Consider the following 23534-nt stretch of genomic DNA (forward strand, 5'->3'; position numbering starts at 1 on the left):
CTCCCAAGTGTCAACTCTACTGCTAGCCTGTGCTAAAGGACAATTTGTCCTGTCTACAGCAGAGTTTTAGGATGTGTTAGAATCTGGTAGCTAACACATTCTTAAAAAAACAAACAAAAAACCCCACCGTTTAGCCTAGTGTAGATTCTGGACATACCCTCTGAGGTCCTGAAGCGTAAACACCTCTCTGGGGAAAAAAGCCACTAAGTCTCTCTAATCTTCCTGAGAAGATAAAATCCTGAGGTCCCATATTATTGTTTGCCCTCTCCCGTACCCTACACTTCTACCAAATCAGCGTTACCATAAGCGGATAAGAGCATCGTACAATAAATGTGTTCTCACTAGTTCCTCGTAATTCTTCTGACTTCTATTCCATAATTCTTCTGACTTCTATTCCATACCTCAGTTTGCACACATCCTCATTCTGCCCAAGAGCACTGCTCAGACAGAAGGTGATGAGGCTGCATTCCACATCTTTGTGGTTTCCTCTCCTCCCCCGCTGGGTGTTTCATAGCATTTGTCCATTCTGAGTATTTTTCTTTTGTTTCTTTTGTGTGCCTGCATCCCATGGAGCTGCAAAGATATTTCAGACTCTTCTGAAATGGTGCTGACACATCCCACATCCGCTTCTCTACTATCAGAAAACCATCACCATCTTATTTGTGCTTTCCTGCCCCACTTGTGCCCCACTGACCCTGCAGAACACGTTTTCCTGCCTCAGACTGCTGGCTCCCAATCAGAAATAACCTCAGTCTTATCTGTCAGTGCTGTTTTGATTTCAGTGGGGCCAGGATTTCCCCTCCATGTGTTTAGAACTGGTGCATGCATTTCTGGAGGAGTTTAGGAAACAGTACATCCAGATTTCCTGGCAAAGCAATGGAGAGGAAAACCTGCAACATCTTCCGCCCAGGGCTGCGATAAAAGGGAGAACACTGATTTCTTAGGGAACCTGAGTTGTCCTCATCCCCAGAGTTCTCAATAACACACAGCAGCTCCTATTTCACTCCACATACCATTGGATCTTATGCAATGTAGCCTTTAAACCTCTCTGTGGTGGGGTGGGTCTCCTGTGGCTTCAAGTTTGGTAGTAGTGTCTCAACTGCCCCTGTGCCCTAAGTGTATCTCCTGTGATCCTAAAGACCTCCTCAGTACTTAGTTTATTCATTTGTGCACTGGCTCTTGAATATGGCTCTAAAGGGTAGAATTTGTAACTTACACTAGTAGGTTGAGTTTCAGAGTAGCAGCCGTGTTAGTCTGTATCCGCAAAAAGAACAGGAGTACTTGGTGCCACAAGTTATCAGCAGATTCCCTTTCTCATGCAGTCTTTTACAACAGAGCTACATGCATTGCATCACTTTTGTAATTCTCAAGAGATGTAATCTAGGAGTTAGAATGGTGGGATGCATCCGATGAAGTGAGCTGTAGCTCACGAAAGCTCATGCTCAAATAAATTGGTTAGTCTCTAAGGTGCCACAAGTACTCCTTTTCTTAATGGTGGGATGGTAATCTTAAATTTTAATTCATTGCCTCTACAAAATAATAATAGCAGTTAATATTAATCCAGGTTTATTGACCCTGTTTTTAAAAAACCGTGTTGCCCTAGTTAATGGCAAATCTTTGCCAATCTCTATCCATTCTCTGAGAGCTTCATTATGAAGAATATTTTTCTCACAACTGGAAAACCAGTTTGTGCCTGATCCTACAGACACTTAGTTCTGATCCCATTATAACTTTTATGAGTAGCCCAATTTACATTCTCTTTCACTCATCCTAACTTCACACCCAGGTCTCACATATGACTCCATGTAGCTGCTAGTACATAGCAGTAGCCACACCCCAATACACCACTTTGACTGGTAGAGGAAACCAGGTAGAGGGTAGCCTTGAGAGGAAATGCCTGTCTTCATCATACTAAGTTTTGCTTTGGCAGACTGGGTGGAGAAGACCTCTTGGTCCAACAGCTGGGAAAGGCACTGCAACAATGTACTGAGGACTACCTAAGGCTTGATGAGGCACAGAAAGGTGTCAGTGGCTAGCCACTGCCGCTAATGAAGTTCCCAGTCATTGCAACTTTTCATGCCACTGGCTTTTGACTTCAAGAGAATGAGCCAAGAGAATGAGATTACTCCCATGCAATGTCTTATCGTGTAAAAAAAAAAAAAACCCCACACCGGCATTCACACATCATTAAGAAAAAGTCCTGTGTCAAACAGTGAAGTGACAGGTTCATAGGAGCACTAGAAAGTATAAACCTACACGCAGGCAACTTTGGATTCTGGTTGCTCAGCCTTGCATTCTGGAGAGCAAAGATGCTTGGTAACACCCTAGGTGACTGAGCAGTCTTTTTAAGGACAGCACCGCTCACCCCAGTAAGCAAAGGAGCTGAAAAAGGTGCCCTAAATATTGCCTGCCCAACTTTACTCCAGCCATTTCACCATGACTGCTGGATCATCCCCACACAAGCCATTCTATGAGGAAAAACAAGAGCTCTCACTGTTCTGACACAGAACATTCAGACCCTAATGGACACAGATAACACATCAAGACCTGATAGATGTACAGCATTATTGCAAGGTAACTTGCTACATACAGCATCAACATAGCTGCCCTCAGTGAAATGAGATAAAGACAAAGGCTCCATAAAGGAACTTAGGAAGTGGCTTCACCTTCTTTTGGGAAAGCAGGCCAGCAGAGGAAGACAGAATTTATGGCATTGAAAACAGCCTCCTGAAGTCTCTGAAAGAATTACCTCTGAGCAAAAATGAAAGCCTAATGACACTACAACTTTCCATTGGAAATTAATGCTTTGCAACTTTTATCAGTGCTTATGCTCCAACTCTGAACAGTACAGAAGAAATAAAACAGTTTTGGGGTGATATAGTCAAATTCTATACCCAGTGAAGACAAACTTCTACCTCTGGGAGACTTTAATGCCAAAGTTGGAAAAGATGATGAGGCTTGGAGTGATGTAATAAAGAACAAAGGAGTTGGAAAAAACGAACAGCACTGGTCTACTTCTACTCAGCAAGTATGCTGAGTGTGAGGTCCATATTGCTAACTCAATCTTCAGGCAAGCAAACAAATATAAAATATGGTGGATGTATCAGAGATCAAAGCATTGGCACCTGACTGTGTCATCATGTGCAAAGAGACATCAGGGACACCAAGATCAGCAAAGCAATGTGAGGAGAAAACTGTTGGACTGACCACAAGATGATCAGAGCCATTTTCAATTTACATGTAGTTGCCACTCAGTAAAACAGTGTGAACAGATTAAACTGAAATTGCAAATAGCAAAGCTGAGACATCCATTTCATCAGAAAAAACTAAGAAAACAGAGGAAAATTTGATACCATTACATCATCACCCAGTAGCACACTTGAAAAATGGAATATATTCAAATCAACCATCCTGCAAGCCACAGAAAAAACTCTAGGCAAAAATCAAAGACAGCATTAAGAGTGGTTTGATGAAAATGATGATGAACTCAAACAGATCCTCAAGGAAAAGAATGATGAGCTTATGTCTTGGCAAAATGACAAAGAAATAGCATTTTAAAAAAAATATTCAAGTACCTGCAAGCCAAGGCTCAGATGGCTTAGTCTTATACAGTATAGCTGGTTTTAAAAAGAAAGCAGAAGAGATACAGTATTATGCCAATACAACGAACACAAAGTTGTTTTATGACACCCTGAAGATCATTTATGGCCCATCAAATTGGGACCAGTTCTACTAAAGAGATCAGATGGGTCTACCTAAATTAAGGACAAGTGAGGCATCTCTGAAAGATGAGTATAGCACTTTACCAAGCTACTAAACCATTCCTCTACTGTCAACCCTCAGATGCTAGAGGAACTAATGCAGCACCCCATGGATGGAGAAATCACCCAGTTACTACAGACGAGGAAGTGCAAAAAGCTATCAAACAAATGAAGTCAGGAAATTCACCAGGCAAGACAGAATACCAGCAGAAATCTATTAAATATATAATCCCTAAAACTGTCAGTTGTCTAGACAAAATTAAGGCTATTTGGGAAATTGAGAAGATTCCTCAAGATTTCAAAGATGCAATTATAGTTACACTATACAAAACTAAGGGCCGGAAAACTGACTGTGGCAACTACTTGCTTGCTATCTGTAGGTGGTAAAATCATTGCTTGTATTTTGCTCAATTGGGTTGTCAAAACACTATCAGAGAAGCTTCTACCAGAGACCAAATGTGGATTTGGATCAGGTCAGAGCAACACAGATGTGATTTTCGTTGTGAGATAGATTCAGGAAAAAAGCATTGAACTGTGTGCAGTCTTCATTGATTTTTAAAAAAAGCATTCAACCCTGTGAGCAGAAAAGGCCTTTATCAGTCATATTCAAGCAACAGTACTTTATGGACCAGATTCTGATGTTAAACAGATGTAAACCTAGAATAACTCCACTGAAGTCAGGTTTCAGAGTGGTAGCTGTGTTAGTCTGTATCAGCAAAAACAATGAGGAGTCCTTGTGGCACCTTAGAGACTAACATTTATTTGGGCATAAGCTCCCACGAAAGCGTATGCCCAAATAAATGTGTTAGTCTCTAAAGGGCCACAAGGACTCCTCATTGTTTCCACTGAAGTCAGGATCAAAACAAGTATAAGCAAGGGGTCTAGTGCAGGTTTTTCATTTCAATAAAATCAGCAAGATGATATTGGTTTTGGTGCTGAAAATCATTTTACATTCTGATGGAGAGACTCATTTGTAACTTCACTGGTTTTAGAAATCCAGAATCAAGATTTAGCCAGACAGCTGTCAAAAACTCTGAATCATAAGGAGTGCAGGGCCTGATCCTACTCACCTTATGCAGACTGAACTCCTACCAAAGTTAGTAAATAAGCAAAGATATTAGAATTGGAGTCTAAACTTGACATTCATTTTGGGCCCTAATTCATTAACATGGAATCACTGTGTTCCCCTTATTAATAAATCTTTCTAGAAATATGTTTTTACCCAATTTTTAATTATGTTGTCAGGTCTATAGATCATAAAGCAAAATTAAGTATACTTTTATACACTAATGGGAATTTATTCAAGAAATAATTTTCCCATCTATGACAGCAGGTAGAGATTACTGTCTATGAGCTTGCAGCACTGGAATTGCAGCAATCTGGAAGTGATCTAATCTGAAATGCAATAGCATAATCTATACCAAGAAGGGTCTTCTGGGCTTTTGAAATGCTAATGTTTACAGAAACAAACTGCACACTTTTCAATATCTCAGATAGCACATTAAATTGAATTGTTTTGTAATTTTTCCTTCCATTTTGTTTTAACTATTTCCTTTTAATTCTCTTTTGTTAAGGACTTCATACACAGGATACAACCCGGGTCAGGAAGGCCAGTTGACTGAACTGTGCCAGATTCTACCTAACCTACCATTGTTTCAGCAGCCAATGATGGAAAGGGGTTGTGGGACCCAGCTCTGGGTGTCTATACTATACAATGATGCAGTGTATATTAAAAATCTGCTATTTTATAATTGTAAAACAGAGCTAATTTCATGCCCGTTCTTTCCAGAAGCCCCAGTCAGCACTGGGTCTGTAGCAACCTGATGACTCACTGGTGCAGCACCTCCTGCTGGTCATCTTGGGAATTAGCTCTTTCCAGCCTTCAGAGCACCCTCTGCAGGCCGGTGTCTCACCTGCTGCTGGCCCCGTGTCCCTCCCAGACCCTTTACCTCAAGGTTCTGCCACAGCAGTCCCCACACTCTGGGTCTCCCCTCCCAGGGGAACTCCCAGCCCTCTAAACCCACCTTGCCTCGGTGGCTACTGCCAGTCATCATCTAACCCCCGGCTCACTGGGGCAGACTGCAGTGTAATGGCCACTCTTCATTGGCAAGGGGTTAGGACCTGCTGCCTTTGCCTATTCCCAGGCTGTATCTCTGCAGCCTCAGTAGCTCTGTACTGTAGCCTGGGGGTTTACCACTGGAGCTCCCCAGCTCATCTGCCCTATTCCCTAGCACTGTTCCAGCTAAGGTACCTTGCTCCCAGGCAACTAGCCCTTCCTACTCCAGGGCTAGAGAGAGACTCCCTCAGCTCCTGGCCCACAGCCCTTCTATCAGGGTCAGCTGGGCCCTGATTGTGCTGGCCACACCTCAGCTCAGCTCCCTCAGCTGCTTTCACTCTTCTTCCTCACTACAGCCCTCTCCAGGGCTGTTTTAACCCCTTCAGGGCTGGAGCAGGGTGACTACCCTGCTACATACCCCCCACCTCAAGTTCCCCCCCCACCAGGGGCAGCGGATGTTCTATCTGCCCAGTTTCTCCCTCAGCTGGGCCCTCAGGACATCCCTTTCTAGCTGGTTTAAAAAGCTGTTGGAGTGGAAAAGAGGAATTGGATTGGTTTGTAAGGACTGTAAATTATGAGGCACAGGTTGGACTTCATCACACAGAATATTAAAATAAAACATCTTACAACTACAATAAATACACTCCAAGGTATAAAGGGATGTGGTCAAATGCTAGGGACATTTGGTCTACCGCTGTGTGATAGCTCACAATGACAACACACCCAAGGTGTCCAGGAGCTTGACATTTTAGCCATCTGCCCTCTAGTGCTTTAGCCTGTCCCCTGAAACACATGATAAAAACATGCTTTATGTTGCACAGTTGAGCAAACTTTTTTCTCGCCTCATGTCACAACATTATGTATCATTCAAATAATATTTATTAGCAAAAAGAAAAGGAGTACTTGTGGCACTTAGAGACTAACCAATTTATTTGAGCATGAGCTTTCGTGAGCTACAGCTCACTTCATCGGATGCATACTGTGGAAATTGCAGAAGACATTATTATATACACAGACACCATGAACCAATACCTCCTCCCACCCCACTCCCCTGCTGGTAATAGCTTATCTAAAGTGATCATCAAGATGGGCCATTTCCAGCACAAATCCAGGTTTTCTCACCCTCCGCCCCCCCACAGACAAACTCACTCTCTTGCTGGTAATAGCCCATCCAAAGTGACCACTCTCTTCACAATGTGTATGATAATCAAGGTGGGCCATTTCCTGCAGAAATCCAGGTTCTCTCATCTTGATGATCACTATAGATAAGCTATTACCAGCAGGAGAGTGGGGTGGGAGGAGGTATTGGTTCATGGTGTCTGTGTATATAATAATGTCTTCTGCAATTTCCACAGTATGCATCCGATGAAGTGAGCTGTAGCTCACAAAAGCTCATGCTCAAATAAATTGGTTAGTCTCTAAGGTGCCACAAGTCCTCCTTTTCTTTTTGCAAATACAGACTAACACGGCTGTTACTCTGAAACCTGTCAATATTTATTAGATTACTACGAATATTCAAATTGTTTTTTTTTAAATAACGTACAACAAGGAAAATCCAAATGAAGTTAAGGTGAAAAATCCCGCTTAATTTCAGCCTGTACAGTCAGATGCAATAGTCTGTGTGCAAATGGATTAACATGCCAAAAAGATAACTCAAGGCTAGAAGTGTAACATCACTCAGTAAATTAACATCAAGAATTATAAGATGTAAACAGTAGCAGATATAATTAAGATTTGAGGCCCAAGGGTTGTGTATGCCTAGCTGCAACTGACATCATCAGACACAGTGATCTTGATGTTTGAGTCCCTCAGGAGGCAGCAAAGTTACCAATGTTACACTACGTGTAATAACATGCCAACATGTTAAAAGCATTTGCAAAGGTTTGTTTTTTTTTCTAAGACAAAGAGAGCTTTTTTAAAAAGATGAAAACAATAATATTCTGATGCGCTGAGCATGATTCTGTTGTTGCTCAAGATAACTCTACAGCCAAAGATGTGTCAGCACTCTCTCTCTCTCTCGCTCTCTCTCTCTCTACTTCAGAGGGTTAAATTTAAACGAGCTGTTACATTCCCCTGCAGCCTGAAAACTGGCCCAAAAAATCTGAAGAGGATGTTGCTTTGTTAAATTTTATTGGGAGGTTGTGGTGGGAAGGATTGGGGAGAGAGAAATATTGTTTGTGGGTTTCTGAGCTGTTGGAAAGAAAAGTAAAACCAAATGGATGATTGGATTGGGAAGATTCTTTTTGTGCTTTCAAGCAAAATAATAAATAAAAAGGGACACACACTTCCATCTAATCTATTCAAGCACTTAAGTAGGTGGTGTCAGTGTGGGCACTCAGTACCCCAAATGAGGTGGTTAGCACTTTGCAGGGTCAGACCCTAAATCCTTAGCGAAAACCAGTTGTGTACCCTACTATGGAAAATAATAAAATAACAGTTGTTCATGAGTTTGCACTTCAACAAAGCACTCATTAGAGACAGAGAACCTGATTCCCATTTTAAAAAGGCCACAGAACTGTTATACTGGACAAAGCCCTGATGTAGATACAGTTATACAGGTATTTTAGTGCATTATACCATTATAGCAATTCCCCTTCCTGTACAGGAATAGCTCTCCTGCTATAAGAAAAGGAGTACTTGTGGCACCTTAGAGACTAACCAATTTATTTGAGCATGAGCTTTCGTGAGCTACAGCTAGAGCACCAATACAATTAAGTCCACACTAGGGAGGCTGTACCACTTAACTATACCAATACAGTTAAAGCAGGACAACTTTCTAGTGTCGATAAGCTTTAACCCACTTTATGCCCTCTAGCCATATAAAGGGGCTGTAAAGTAAGTGTAATTTACTCCCATTTAAAGGCCTCTTTACTTGGCCAGAGCAGTGGCAGAGTGGAAAGTGACCCCAGTGTAAATGAGAACCAGGCCCAGAAAGGGAATGTTGTTTTTATTTTTAAGCTTGGGGACTCCAGGTCTATTCCTGCACCCCTGAGATCAATGGGAGTTTTGCCATTTACTTCAATGGGTGCAGGATGGAGTGCTCAGAGCCCAACCCTGCAAACACACACGGATGTAACTTCATGGGAGGGCGCTGATTCATAGACTTGTGCTGGCAGTGCGTGGGGAGGTGGTTATTTTTGGGAACAAGCAAGTTTGTCAAGCCTTATGGCAGGTACAGAGAAGAGATGGGAAAAATTGTTGTGACAAGTCTGTTTCACTCATTTTGATCCTCCTGCAACATTTGTGTTCCATGAAAAGGCAGAGAAATGGTCATTTCACAGCAAGTCACTGCTCAGTCAGGAAACTGCACACAGGCAATTTTGTTCCTAATGGCAGATTTTCTTTTGCTTGAAAATAAGTCTCTGTTTCCACTGAAAAAAGCCAAAATAGGTTAGCGGAGGTGGGAGGAGAGGGCAGCATTGCCATTTGTCAAGGAGAGCTAGTGGCTGAGGACACGGGGGACTTGGAGAGCTAGAAGATCCTATTCAAGTCTGTTGGCTGGAAGAGCAGCTACAGAAGACCTTATCCCTTCCTAGCATTACCCAGGACACCATCCTGTGTTGAAGTTTCAAGAGCGGGTTTAGGCCAAAGCATTTTTTCCTGTAGCATACATGTCTATGTCACAGTCAGAACCCAAAATGGCTGCCTGCAGAGTAATAAAGAGACTATTGGGGGAGGGATAGCTCAGTGATTTGAGCATTGGCCTGCTAAACACAGGGTTGTGAGTTCAATCTTTGAGGGGGCCATTTAGGGATCTGGGGCAAAAATTGGTGATTGGTCCTGCTTTGACCTCCTGAAGGACTAGATGACCTCCTGAAGTCCGTTCCAACCCTGATAGTCTATGTGGTAGAGGAGTCTTAAGTAGTTGATCCATATAATGGATGTGGTGTGGACTAGGATGCAAGTAAGGATGGGAACTCCCAGCATCTCAAATCCCCATGATTGGAGGTGCCCATATTTTTATGATGCAACTCAGCTTATTTCCAATCACGATATTTAAAATGTACAGGCTGAGTTTTGAAGGCTGCCTTGAGGATTTGGCTGCTGAATGAATTGGGTGTTCTCATCCCAGAGGCAGCTCTGATAATATCAGACACAATATTTTCCCACACATTTTAAATTAACAGAGGGAGAAAACCCAATCTTCTCCATTTGTGTTCCATCAGACGCCCTCCTGAGGTCAGGAAGCACGTGGAAATGCGAGCTGCCTGAATTCCATATGAGTAGCAAATAGGTTAAAAGTGCTACTTAGTGACTGTAGCACTTTACAAAAGTGTGTTTTGTTTGACAGGACATAATAAAAACATCTTTTAATCTTTGTCACAGTGGGTAGGTGGAAAGGCCAAAAGTCTAAATGTTTTAAAGGAAAAATCTAATTAGTATGCAAATTTGACTTTCTGCATTAAAATGTCATTTGCTAAGTAAATGTTGTTGCACTGCAAGTTCAGGTATTTGATCATGTTCTGTCAAGGTGCCTTTGCAAATTTCCTGAGTGTAATAATAGCATTTCAAAAACAAAATGAAATTCTCCCTTCGTTACAATGCATTGGGGTATGCACCTCCAAAGTCTATGTGCCTAGAATATCTTAAGCCATCCACTGACTACTTCTGCTGGTCCCCCATCCATCCCCCACCCCCACAATTTTGCAAAATCTTTTCTCTACTTGGTTTCTGCAGAGTCTTTCTGAAGCAGGGGAACAGAGAAGTATACGCCTGCATACTATAAATTCAAATTGTTCGAGCATACCAACGAAATGATTACAGAAGCTATTGTAGTCATTAAAGTCAAAGGAAGTAACAGCTGAGTTATTGTCAATTACCACTGAAGGTTACAACAGTGATAGCATTTACAGTGTTTGGAAAAGAATTATGTACATTTTGATAGTTAACTAATTTCATTGTCTCAATAAAATACACATATTCCTGTCTGTCGAGGAAGGACATGAACAAGATCAGTGGTTGATGGGCTTGCCTTGTTCTCAATGTGAAGATAAATGATCTAATTTAAAAATGATGGCAAAATAATGGTCAGGCAAAAATTGGAGAAAAAAATAAAGACTAGGAATTCCAAGTGTAGTCATCCACTGACTACATGGGTCAAGTGCCTGCCTCCAAACGCCATTCAAAGAATTTGCTATCCCAGCATCCATCTCAGACAGGGACAACTCAGACAGCTCTTCAGGGATAAGAATGCACTGCACGCATTTGCCAGCAGTTACTGAGAATTGAGATCCGGGGTGAAAACAGATTTTAAAAATCCTTTTTTAATGCTCTGAAGTAAAAAATAATAATAATAAAAAAATCTTGCAGTGGTTGGCAATGGAAGGGAAGGGTATTTTGTGACACAATGTAGCAGTGGTGCTGAGAAAGCACAGACGTCCTGTGGAAAAGAAGGTCCTTGCTGTGCTATATGGGCTGTCTGGCTAAAGCTATGACATCCTGATATATGATTAAGTTGGTGAATACAATGTCATCAGAGTTCATAGATTTATAAGTTCACAGTTAAGGGACTATGTAGGAGCATCCAACCTATTTGCTGAGAGCCAAGTGTCTGAATGTCCAGACACCTGTCCACCTTGAGGTATAAGGGACTATGGCTAATTTGGCCTCCTTTACATTTATTCACACACACCAGTGTCCCCATCCAACCCATTAACATGTCCCATGCAAGGCCAACTAAAGGCAGAATTTGGCCCATGGATTTTTTGCATATAGTTTATACAATTTCATTAATCGATTTCCCTATATGTTCAGAAATTTGTGCATCCATGATTTACATTACAGTCACTGCAGAAATACCAGGTTAGGCTTTCAAGGGCTTTAGGCACATAACAAAATGCCTAATTTGCACATGCAATTACCTTGATGGTCACTCTGGGTGACAGGTTCGAGAGAGGCTAAATGGTCCATGGGGACTGGCTTACCCTCTTACACCTAGAAGTTGTCTTTTCATGGCAGATTTGAGGCACCTTAATAGGAAAGCTTGCTCTACCATTGTCCACGCCGATTCTGCGGATAATCACCAGCCAGTAATTCCTGGCACTGTTAATCTGGCCCTTTTGTTGAGCACTAAATTCATATACTAAGAGAAACTATAATAGATTTTTATTTATTTGCATAGTAGTAATTGTGCTGGTTGAAAAAAATTACCAACTCCACTGCATAGAAATCTTTCGCTGCATTAGCAATTTTTATATCTTATTGGCAACACTCTAAAGCAAGGAAGAGTCAGACGCCTTGGGTCCCCAGAGATTCTTGTAATTATAGCACTGAGTGCTGGAGCATGAATAAAAAAGTCAGTTGGCAAAATGGCCATCTTGGCTTGCTCTGTCTTACCCCTCTCTCTCTATAACTTCTAAGTCCTGTTTGCTCAGTTTACTAGAGAAACACATTGTTTGCTCCTCGCCAAGGCAGATGTTTGTTTAACTCAGCACCTTCTGCTTCTTTCCCTAGGCTCAGGAAAGTCATTCTGTTCGCTGTACTTTCTTCTCTGTTTACATCACCTCCCCATTGCCAGCCAAGGTGCAGGAAAGAAGAAGAACAATGGTTGCTTTTGAGAATTGCTTATTCAACGCATGAGAGTGGCTCCATTTGCAGTAGTTTATGGGACCTTAACCACACACCCTTGTATTTTATAAATGACACATAACAAAACACAGGGAGTGCTGGCTAAATTGTGTCACTATGCAAACATGCTCATCCAGCCATTGAATATTTATGTGTTAAGTACAAAACCCGTCTTTTAAACGAACATTATTAAGGTCCAAATTTTAACTGGCTCATTGCCTATTCAGCTGAGCCCTGCTGAAAGAAGCGGGGAAGTGTGGAGAGCCAAAGTGCTAGTGCTCTGGACAGCACTTGCCGTGTAGTGCAGATAAATGAGCCCACTGGCCAGCAATGTGAGTGATTTATTGTCAGAACTATAGGATGAGAGAGAAATACTGCTAACACTAGATCCGTAGAGGCTATGCTACAAACCTCAGCACTGTTGACCAGATTCTGCCCATGCCTTAGCCACCTTAGGTAGTACCACCCCTCATGTCCCTAGAGCAGGGATCAGCAGCCTAGGGGAGAGGGATAGCTCAGTGGTTTGAGCATTGGCCTGCTAAACCCAGAGTTGTGAGTTCAATCCTTGAGGGGGCCATTTAGGGAACTGGGGCAAAAATTGGGGATTGGTCCTGCTTTGAGCAGGAGGTTGGACTAGATGACCTCCTGAGGTCCCTTCCAACCCTGATATTCTATGATTCAATTAACTTTTGGCATGCAGCCCATCAGGGAAATCCGCTGGCAGGCGGGACCGGTTTGTTTACCTGCAGCATCCGCAGGTTTGACCGATCCCAGCTCCCAACATGTTGAGGACCTCTAAACAGGGTTCAGCTGGGCTGGCTTCCTTGTCAGTAAATGCCTGGTCTTGCCCATCACAGGGCCAGGGATAGGGGAATCTGGGATGGGTAGGGGAACCTAGGCCCTCCCAATCCACCAAGTCCCAGCAAGTGTGATCTACACTTGGCCCATCTCCTGTTCACCTTCACCTAGGATACTTCCTACCTCACCCAATGTTTCCGTTTGGGGCCTGGCTACTGTTTGATTATAGTCTTTTGCCTCAAACCCACAGAGTCTCAGGGCTGATGCTGGCGACCCTCTGGTGCCCCTCCCCCAAATGGTTCTCCATACCTCTGAGGTGATGTCTCAAAGGAAGGGGGCAGGGAAAGACACAGCCAGACCACCTCAGGAAAAGCTTCTTCTCCTGTTTCAGGGTGGTGCCCCTTCTGGCAATGGCTTCTCTCCGCTTTTCTGTCTAAGCTACTGGAGCTCTTTTTATACTGCTCCTTTGTCCAGGAGGGATCAAAGTTTCCTGGCCCAATACTGCTCCAGCCTTTCCCCTCCCTCACCCTTCATGTGTGGTTTGTAAACCCCATCACCATTCCCCTAACAGGTCTGAATCTCTCTCTAGTGCACTGCATCACTATTTCTTCTTTCTTCACTCCTTGAGATACCTGCCATTTTAATATCATCAGTCAGCAAATACAAATACCTCATATTTGATATTCTTATTCAAATCACCACCACAACTGTTCAGTAGGTATTGTAAATAACTGTTACCTCAGGATCTGTCATATTCCTTATACTAAGCTTAGGGAAGTTTATGGAATGCAGCAAACACCGTTATGAGTGACTTTATCTAGTTGGAAAGGCAAAACTGGAACATTCTTTAAAGGTGACCATTCTTATGGGTCTTATCCAAAGCCTTTGAAGTCAATGGGAGTCTTTCCACTGACTTTAATGGGCTTTGAAGCAGACCATCGTGGACAACTGTATAAACAAGGGTACTCCACAGGTAACCTCTTTCCAACTAGAAAGGCTGCAATACACAGCTATCAGAGTAGCAGCCGGGTTAGTCTGTATTTGCAAAAAGAAAAGGAGTACTAGTGGCACCTGTAGCTCACGAAAGCTCATGCTCAAATAAATTGGTTAGTCTCTAAGGTGCCACTAGTACTCCTTTTCTTTTTGCGAATACACAGCTAATTTCAGTTTCTTGATTTTCAGCCAGTTTCTATGTTACACAAAATTACTTTACCCCTATACTGTAATTCTCCTCCTTGGCAAATGATTCTTCACTACAGAACATTACAAAATGCTTTGAAAAGGCTAAGGGCCAAATTCTTCTCTTGATTATACCCATGTAACAGATCAATGGGCATGATTCTCTTTTCACTTCCAGGAGTGTAAAACAAAAATAAACCCAATGAAGTCAATAGAGGTGCACTGGTGGAAACCCATTGTATGTCAGAGGAGAAGCAGGTCCAGTGACTTCAGCTGAGTTGCACAGGCGTACCTCAAAGCAGAATTTGTCCCTAACTATTCTCTCTCTACCACATTTCTCCTGTTGTTATGGCAGCAATATAGATGAGGAACTCCAGCACATTGCTGCAGTTTAGCAAGACCTCCCTCTCTCAAAAATCCATGCTGACTCTCCTACTAGATGACATTTTTCAGTGTATTCTTAAAGTCTCTCAGGCCTGTAAGGAAGCGTTTAATATGATTCAAGCTGCCGTTGAATTATGTTCTCTACTGTCTGGCCTTTCCCCCAATATTCAGGAATCCCATTGTCTATCAGAGAACGGAACCCTGTCTCATTTCTGTTTTTTTCCCCTTTAGAATTCACGGAGACCTGGTACTTAGTTGACTAATGGAGCATCCAGTCTTCTCTCACATTGACTGTTTCTATGGAAATCATAATACTAGTTCTGCTGCTGCTGTAAAGGGAAATATATGAGCCCTCTCAATCATCCTCCTTTGTAAAGACAGAAACAAACTAAGTGCTGCTATCTTCCTTTGGAGGCACCCACAGGTGACTCCCATTGCGGGACCATGGGAGACCTATGTGTTTCTAAGGGAAACATTTGGCCGTGCCTATGTAACAAAGCTACCGCCACCTTGTCTCCACTTCCTTCTGACATTTTTTTCAGTGAACCAGTTTTCTTTTTCCTTCTACTAACAGTGAAAATAGAGTCATTGAAGACCCCAATGAACTATTAGCTGTTCCATATTTCTTTTTCTCCTCTAACTATCCTTTTAACTTCCTCCAGATTTTTTTTAAAGCCTAGCTCTCCCCAGTCCTACTCTCTACTGGATTATTTGTATTGTAAAAGCCTTCTGCATACTGCTTATACTAATATTTACATCCCCCACTTATTCACATTGGCCTCTGCTGCCCTTTTTCCTGTTGGGCTGGATTTCAGTTATATCCTTGCCAACTGTTCTTTGACTTTTTCCAGCTCTGTGCAATTGCCTTTCTGGTTCACTGTAGGATTCCAAATCAGCATTCTTCTGGGCAGTTCACATTTCCTCAAAGTCAAATGTCCATAAGGCTAAAAACAGTTTGGATACTTTCACTGATGGGTATTTTAAAGGTAATGACAGTAGCAGCGGAATTTGCCAAAATCTGTGCAATGGGTGCAATGTGCAAAACATGAGTGGCTGGGGTAACTGCATGTGCACATGGTTACTTGTTCATGCATTTGCCTGATTTGGAAGTGCAAGTGATAATTTGTTTGGCAAAGATGGGTTTTTGTCCAATCAGGGGATGTGCAGGGGGCTGTGCTACAGTGGTCAGTGGGGGTTGATCCTGAGACTCATCAGCACCAAAAGCACCAACCTCTGCCACTTGAGCTGAAGTGGAAGGTCATTAGCTGTGAGTAGGTAGCAGGCTCTGACTGGTGACATAGGCCAGCCTCTAAAAAGGAATCTGATCACACTTATTATGCCAGTGCATTACAAACACATGTTGAGATACCCTGTGAAGATGTATCTCTTAGATTTGAGGATCCATTTTTATTTATCCTTCCGTAACAAAATCACACCAAACCACTGTGCTCAAATGAAGCTGGAAGTGTTGATGCATACTAAGGGCTGAGTCTGACTTTCAAGGAAGTCAGCAGCAAAACTCCCATTGATGTCAGTGGCAACAGGAGCAGACTCTAACAAAAGGCAAGAAATTCAAAACTGGGACTGATGCGCTGGCCTTCAGTGCCTGATGTTTGGAAGGAGAAAGTGGCACAGCCGAGTGAGCTGTTGTTCTGTCCTCTTTAACCTCGTACTTCCTGGCTTTAGTTCATTTGTGCCAGAGATTCACCAGCAGAATATTAATTTCGAAAGCAGGGCTTTTTTCTTCTTCCATTTTCCGGCGTCGGGCTTTGTTTCCCTTTGTCTTAAAAAAAAGAAAAACATGTTACAGGGAAAAATATGTCTCTAGCGTCCTACTAGTCTGTTGGCTAGCAGTGCAGCAAGTGCTGTCATCAGGGTTAAAAACGAAGGCCCTGGTTCTGCACCCAGGGAAATCACCATTATTTTAAGTGGGAGCAGGATTAGGCCTAAAGAAAAAATAGTTAGAGGGGAAACTGATTGGATACAAAATAAATAAGCCTTATTCCAGAGCTTCAATAGCAACAATTTAGAGCCAGGACCTAAGGAGATACCATCTTTCCCTTACTACCTTCCCTTAAGGATTACAATCATTACTTTGTCATTTAATTAATACAGTGATAGCACTCCTGGAAGTATCCTCTTAGGTACTTGCTGGGATGGCATCAGTGGGTACCCTGAGCCATGAAGAGATTTGAATTTTTTTGTTCAGCTTAGATCTACATTGAAATGAAAACAATTTTCTGTACTTGAAACATAAAAACATTAGAAATTAGAAACTAAGGCACAAAAGAACTTAGGAATTGCCATAACTAAACAGCTTGATGTTCATCTAAACTGAAATTCTGTCTACAACAGTGGCCAATGCAAAATGCTTTAGAGGGGGATTTAAACCTCCCTTAATGCTGCTTCACCATCCCATGGGAAGCTATTTCTTTCTGCCCTCAGAGGTTAATTAGTTATCCTTTCAACGATAGCCCTCTGTCACCCTTTCAAGACGAGCTTTATAACTTTTTACCTAGCTATAGGATGGATATGGGATATCCTGGATATGTCTGAGGCGTGAAATGGTTAACAAGCCCAGGCTCGCTCTCACTATTGGTGAGTCAAGTATATTATTTGTTATGGAGTGAGAGCAAAGGATTGAACTTGCTTTATTTATAGGGAAACTCAAGACAATAGAATTTTCTTCATTAACATGTGTAAAAACAATAAACAGACCAAAAAGGTATAGGGGATGAAGGGCTAAGGAACTTGTATTATTCTACCCTATGTGATTATGTTGTCAGTATTCTTATGCTCTGCAGATATTGCTTTCAGCACAGTTACCTTTGAATAAACAGGATTGTGCTGTGCTAAGAGAAACAAAATAAAAATCACAGAGATATTGGAAGACTCCATCAGGCTTGTCTGTGCTTTCTCTTCAGCTGCTTAAACAGATGGACATCTCCCCTGCCCCAAATACTAACTAAATGCTTTAATATGCATTTTTTCTATTGAAAAAGAAGATCACCCTGAAAGAAGACCCCCTGAGGTCCTCTCATTCCAACTACTAGTCTGCTTTTGTCTTGTTCAGTGTGGAGAAGGATAATTTAATTGGTGGCCTTCTTGTGAGATTCTCACAGTTTACTCTATCCCCATTGCACATTTAGCAAATATTGTAGTCATGTTTGATGGGGGGAAGTAAGATAAACTTTTCAGTGTCTGTAGGTCTGTTGGAAAGTTTATATTGAACTTTTTCTTCCGTAAACATAAATATTGCGAAAAAATCTACTGCAAAAACAAACAGTTTAAACAGGTTCTCACGAAAGCTAGTAGACTTGCCTTTCCCATTCATGGCACAGACTTGTGGTTCATATTCTCAAATCAATCAGTTGAAAGAAGGGGAAAATATCTATGCATCTGCACATCCCATTATATCTTAACCTCTGAATGCAGAAATGACATCTGAGAAGTGAAAAGCTGTAAAAGTTATTGATGAAACCCAGCCATGGCTTATTATAAATTCTACTCTCTTTGTAGTGTTTTATTCATTCCACATGAACAGCTTTCAGAAGGGCCATCGGGAAACTGGTATCCATAGAGCAACAAACTATATTATTTCCTGTTACATGCACACATTCACATTACCCAAGTACCCTCTGACTGCAAACCAAACTTTGATATAGTCATCTCTTTCCACAGGAATACTGCGTATTGCATCCGTCCTCATGAATGTCCTACATAGTGTGCTGTCACTGGCTCCATGGCTATTTCCATATCACGTGAGTTAAACAACATGCACACAGTCAACTCAGGTCATCCTTAAACATGAGCCTAACTCCTGTTATCCTCAGACTTTAGAGCAGTTCTGGTCCAAATGGGATCTTTTTAATGGCTGTTCCAAAACCCAGCTTCTCTACACACTTGAAATGTAGATCTGTAACTTGTAATATACCCACTGTATGTATACCTGAGCACCTGACAAGGCTGCAGTCGGCATCTGCTTCTGTGCTGAATATGACAGCAAACATCATGGTGTGTTTGCGGTGCACTGAGAACTCAGGATAGAAAGGCAAACATTTTTCACTTCATATATCATCACTTACAACTCGCTGCTGGGCTTCTACTGGCTTTAAAGTGTTCTGGAAAATGGAATTTCCTTGGGTTGTTGTTTGTGGCAGTTCTACAGTGTTCAGAGCAAACCATTTTGGATTAAGGGGGCACTGGGACTAATATGAAAGTCATGATGTTTCAGCCAGTTAATAAGGGAAAGTTTACTTTTTGTTACCTGCCCTGGTACCAATGCGAACAAATGACTCTATCCTGCCAGTGCTGAGCACCTTCAACTAGGTCCTGAGCACCCCCAGCAGTCTTAAGATCAGGGCCTAAGTTAACGTCACTCCATCAAAAGCAATCCCACCAAAACCATCCCCTGCAATGTCAATGCAAGCGTCGAGCACATTTCCAGTCTCTCCTCAAAGGCCAATAGTCAGGAAGTAGGCACAGGTCTGGAAACATTAAGTAGAATGAAAAGGGGTAAAACTGAGCCAGGAAAAATTAGCTGCTGTCTCACCTTTGGGTTTCAGCTTCTCAGAAGCCCCAGACCCTCCTGTTTCATCAGGCAGACCTGAGCTAGAGAGACATACACTGCTTCTTCTTCTCGGCCCTACAGCATTGCTGGGGTATTATGCCCCTTTACTAGTGGTGAATGGGGCAGGAGTGGGGGCCGTATAGCAAAGGAAACTGATCTCATATATTAAAAGAAAAGTGTAGCGTCAATTCTGCTTAACAAAACCCATGGCCAGTAATTGCACTGAAGTTTTGGCCTTCTTTTTCGACTAGGTACTCAGCTAAAGAGCAAGCAGCAATGGCTGTTGATGGTTCTCATGCTTGTTAAGGAAGGCACGTACATGGTTCTGAGAATGACACCTGAACTGCGTGCCCCGTTCCAGGGAAAGACTCTCATGATCAGTATTAGTGCAGAGGAGGGATTGCCTTTCGGCAGGGGTAATGTCCACAGCTCTGTGCTACGGCCAATGGCCATGCTTGTGGCAGCATGTTCCCCAGGCCTCTGCTGGTGTGCTCTGTATGCACGTGGCAGGGAGGTGTCCCTTGGATCTCCCTCATTTGTCTCTTTCTGAAGCACGGTGCTTAATCCCCAAGGGACTGGCATCAATAATTAGTTCCGTTTCTCTATCTGTATTGAAACAGCCAGGCGTGCTTCACTTGTCATCTCCTGTTTGATGCTGTGCAGTTCTCTAGTGCGGTGGGGCTTCTTTCTGAGTGAGCTCCATAGTGTCAGCTCAGTGGGGCTGATGGTAGAAGCAGGAACACTATCTTGTTTCTGCATTCTATGATGGGCTCGGCAAAGGGTTACTTGACAGCACCAACTGCATCTGAGTGCTCACAGCTTGAGTTTTAATATGACTGACATCCACTAGCTACGGTAGCTCCTCACACATGTGACTGTAGATCTTAGAATATTTCTCCGCTCAGAGATCGTAGAATATTTCTTTGTAGTCTCTTTAAATGAGGTTTGTATATGAATGACTTGTAGAGCAACAATATGATTTCACTTGACATAGGCTCTGGATAGTTGATTGTTCTCTTGCCATGCAAGCCGGCATAGATACAATCTATTACAGTTCCTGCAGTGGTAGTTTGGGATTTTCTTTCTTTCTTTCTTTCTTTCTTTCTTTCTTTCTTTCTTTCTTTCTTTCTTTCTTTCTTATGAATTGACTTGATTTCTCATGCTTCTTTTTGAATAGCTGCAACAACTCAACCCCTTGCACATTAAAGGTTTCAGCTTATATTTTCCATCCAGCCCAGCTAGGATATAGCAACCTAGAGAAGATAGTTATTTCTATCACACCTATAAACTAACAGAGCCTGATTCTGCTCTCACCCTAAGGTAAAGCAGGGGTAACTATGCAAATCAGTGGACATACAGCAGAGTGAAAGTAGCATAAGTAAGAACAGAATCATGCCCAGAATTCCTTTTGCCAATATGGGAGACCCGCTCTAATAAATATTGGAATTCCTACATGATTATTATGATGCTTTAGAAAGTAAAGGTTATAGTATAGACATGTTTGTTTAGGGGATAGGAAGCAGTTTCATTGAGCATCATCAGTCTGTTAATATCGATAGAGCCAATTACCAGCCATATTATGTTTGGATACAAATGTAATGATGGGATCCTGACTATACAGGATGTCAGCTGTGTTTTTCTCTTTGATATCCCTGTTGCACGTTAACTATATGGTTATCACGTGCTTGTGCGGCAGCGACATGGTAACTATAAAATGATTCCACTGGAAACAACGATCATTAAATTAGGCAGCAACTCACATTATCATGGAACTTAGAGATGGAACAGCCTTTTACGTTATCTAATGCTTCTGTTTGCAATGCAGGATTGTTCCCTGTGGCAAGTTTTCTAATGCTTTGTTCACAATGTTTGGAATACGGCTACCTCGTTACATCCTGGAAACTGGGCAAATAACATGTGACACTAATGGAGTTTCTTTTCTATTGTGAGATGAAAACACAGTATTTTCTTAAAGTTCTGATTAGTACCTCTCCTTCCCACCCCCACCATCACATGCTTGAGGGGTCTGAGTTGTGATATTTCAAAATCCTTCCTTACAGGCGTGAGAGACTTTAAGAAAAGCTTTTAAATGAATCCTAAATAAGTGAGTGTGTCTCAGGACATACGTGTGAGACTTGGCAACTCCATTGACCTTTGAGTCATTCCCAAGACTCCAACTGTGAAGAACTGGTTGGGAACCTATTTGGAATCTGTCACTGCCATTACTTAAGCTTCTGGTGTTGCTACAGAGGGTATCACTGTGAGATTTTCCTTCCCACCGGGGTCAAGCATATGTCTTCATGGTGTACCAAGACCTTAATGGCTCAAATGTGATAGAAAATTGTGCCCACGCTTACGGCATAGCAGTGCATGACTCTGTCATCAGGGTATTGGGCTGGTGCCCCGTGTTTCCAAAATGTGGTGTATTTTCATTGCTCAAGTGTGCCAGGCTCTGAGTCTCAACTGATTGTTGGTAAAGTGGAGAAATGGGCAATGTCATAGAAAGAATAGTCATTAGAGGTTATTTATCTGTGCTGTAGAAGATGTTTAGGCCACACATTCAATTTAAACCCAACCAGCAATTAAGTCTTGTCAAATCAGTTTTTCGTTTATCCCTTCTAAACAGGAAGAAGTCCCTCTTTCAATCCCTCAGCCTAGAACTGAGAGTGGACATTTCCTATAACCTAAATGAAGTGTTTCAATTATATACTAGGTAAGTCTTTATATTTGCCATTCTGTTTCTGTGTGCTAAGCAAAAAATTTGCCCTCAAGTGTTCTAAAGTGATTTATTGTCAGAACTATAGGATGAGAGATAAATACTGTATCACTAACTGACTCCAATTTCTATAGGAATAATCTAGGACCCTAGGCACTGCAGGATTTAAAACCAAGAGTATTCATAACAAAAATGTATCCACCATGATTTACATCCAGATGTGCTCAGAACCAACAAACAACCTATCCCTGAGAACCAGAATAGAATAAGCATACCAAATCAAACTCACTATATGCTCATTCCATCAACTCATGCCCACACCTGAGTGCCTCAGAAAGAAGATGGTTTTGCATCATGCCTGAATGATTAACAAATTCAGGCTCTGGTGGATCGTGGTGGTGAATAGGGTGGAAGTAGAGTTACACTGTGAGATGCAACACTAGTAAAGAATCACAAAAAGAATGCACCATGATCATATGACTCCCATGATGCTCTGTGGTGCAGAATTCTCAAGCAGAATGGAGACCATAGTGTACTATAAGAGATGTAGTCCAGCCAGGGAGCCAGACACATAGAGGAGCATTGAGGCATGAGGCACCCACGTTGCAGCTCCATTGAGACACTGGAGCCACTCAGACACAGATTAATGCCAACTTAAGCAAAAATGAAATATTTCATTTTTATTTTCCCAAAGGAAAATTGAAAACTTTTTGCAAAATAAAAATTTTCCCATGAAAAATTTCAACAAAGCAGAAACTGCATTTTCCATTGAAAAACACTTTGATGGCAAATTCTCAACCGTCTTTATGTAGAATGTTCTCTGAAACTCCAGCTACAAGCAGGATGTGAAGTGTTTTAATGTTTCAGTTGTCTTCCCATTGATGTCAACATACAAATGCATTAGTTAGAGGCAGTCCCTGTCCCAGAGAGCTTCCAGTGTACATAGACAAAACAAAGGGAAGGCAGGGACAAAGGGAGTATTATTACCTCCATGTGACTGATGGGGAAATAAGGCATGGAGAGATGAAATGATTACCCCAAGGACACACTGAAAGTGTGCTACAGAGATGGGAATTGTATCCACATTTTTTGAGTCCCACTCACAACAAAGCCAACCTTCAATGAATAAATTTGAATAAAAAAACACAGATTATTGATTGAATATTAAATACTGAACAAGAGCTACCACTGGATGGTTGAAAGTTTTGAAAAAAGTTCAAAATTTAAAAACAAACCACTCAGGACCGACACATATTAGAAACTTTGCCTGAATAACAGCATAGGATGGTAGGCTGTATTGAATGTTACCAACTGTAATATTCTGAAGGGTTTTCTGTGCTGCTCTTTGTCAAATAAGTGCAATAATAGCACTAAAAAAAAAACCTCTTCAAACACGAAGCCATTTTTGTTGGTGGTGCTGAATTTTCTGAATGCAAACTACCTGCTGAGTAACTCTTTGGAAGCACACAAAAAAGTTTGTTCTTTTTAAATGTGGATTGGTTT

The 23534-nt window shown here is 41.9% G+C and overlaps 1 long non-coding RNA gene across 1 annotated transcript in view; it reads left to right on the forward strand.

Annotated features, from left to right (window-relative positions):
• LOC141997279 (uncharacterized) overlaps positions 1-23534 on the forward strand; it is a 181211-nt gene that overhangs the window by 124498 nt on the left and 33179 nt on the right. The window contains exons 2-3 of the long non-coding RNA XR_012641703.1: positions 18427-18506; positions 21942-22028. This is a non-coding gene — a long non-coding RNA (uncharacterized LOC141997279). The remainder of the gene's footprint in view (positions 1-18426; positions 18507-21941; positions 22029-23534) is intronic.

This window comes from Natator depressus, chromosome 13 (genome assembly GCF_965152275.1).
Source record: "Natator depressus isolate rNatDep1 chromosome 13, rNatDep2.hap1, whole genome shotgun sequence".
NCBI lineage: Eukaryota > Metazoa > Chordata > Testudines > Cheloniidae > Natator > Natator depressus.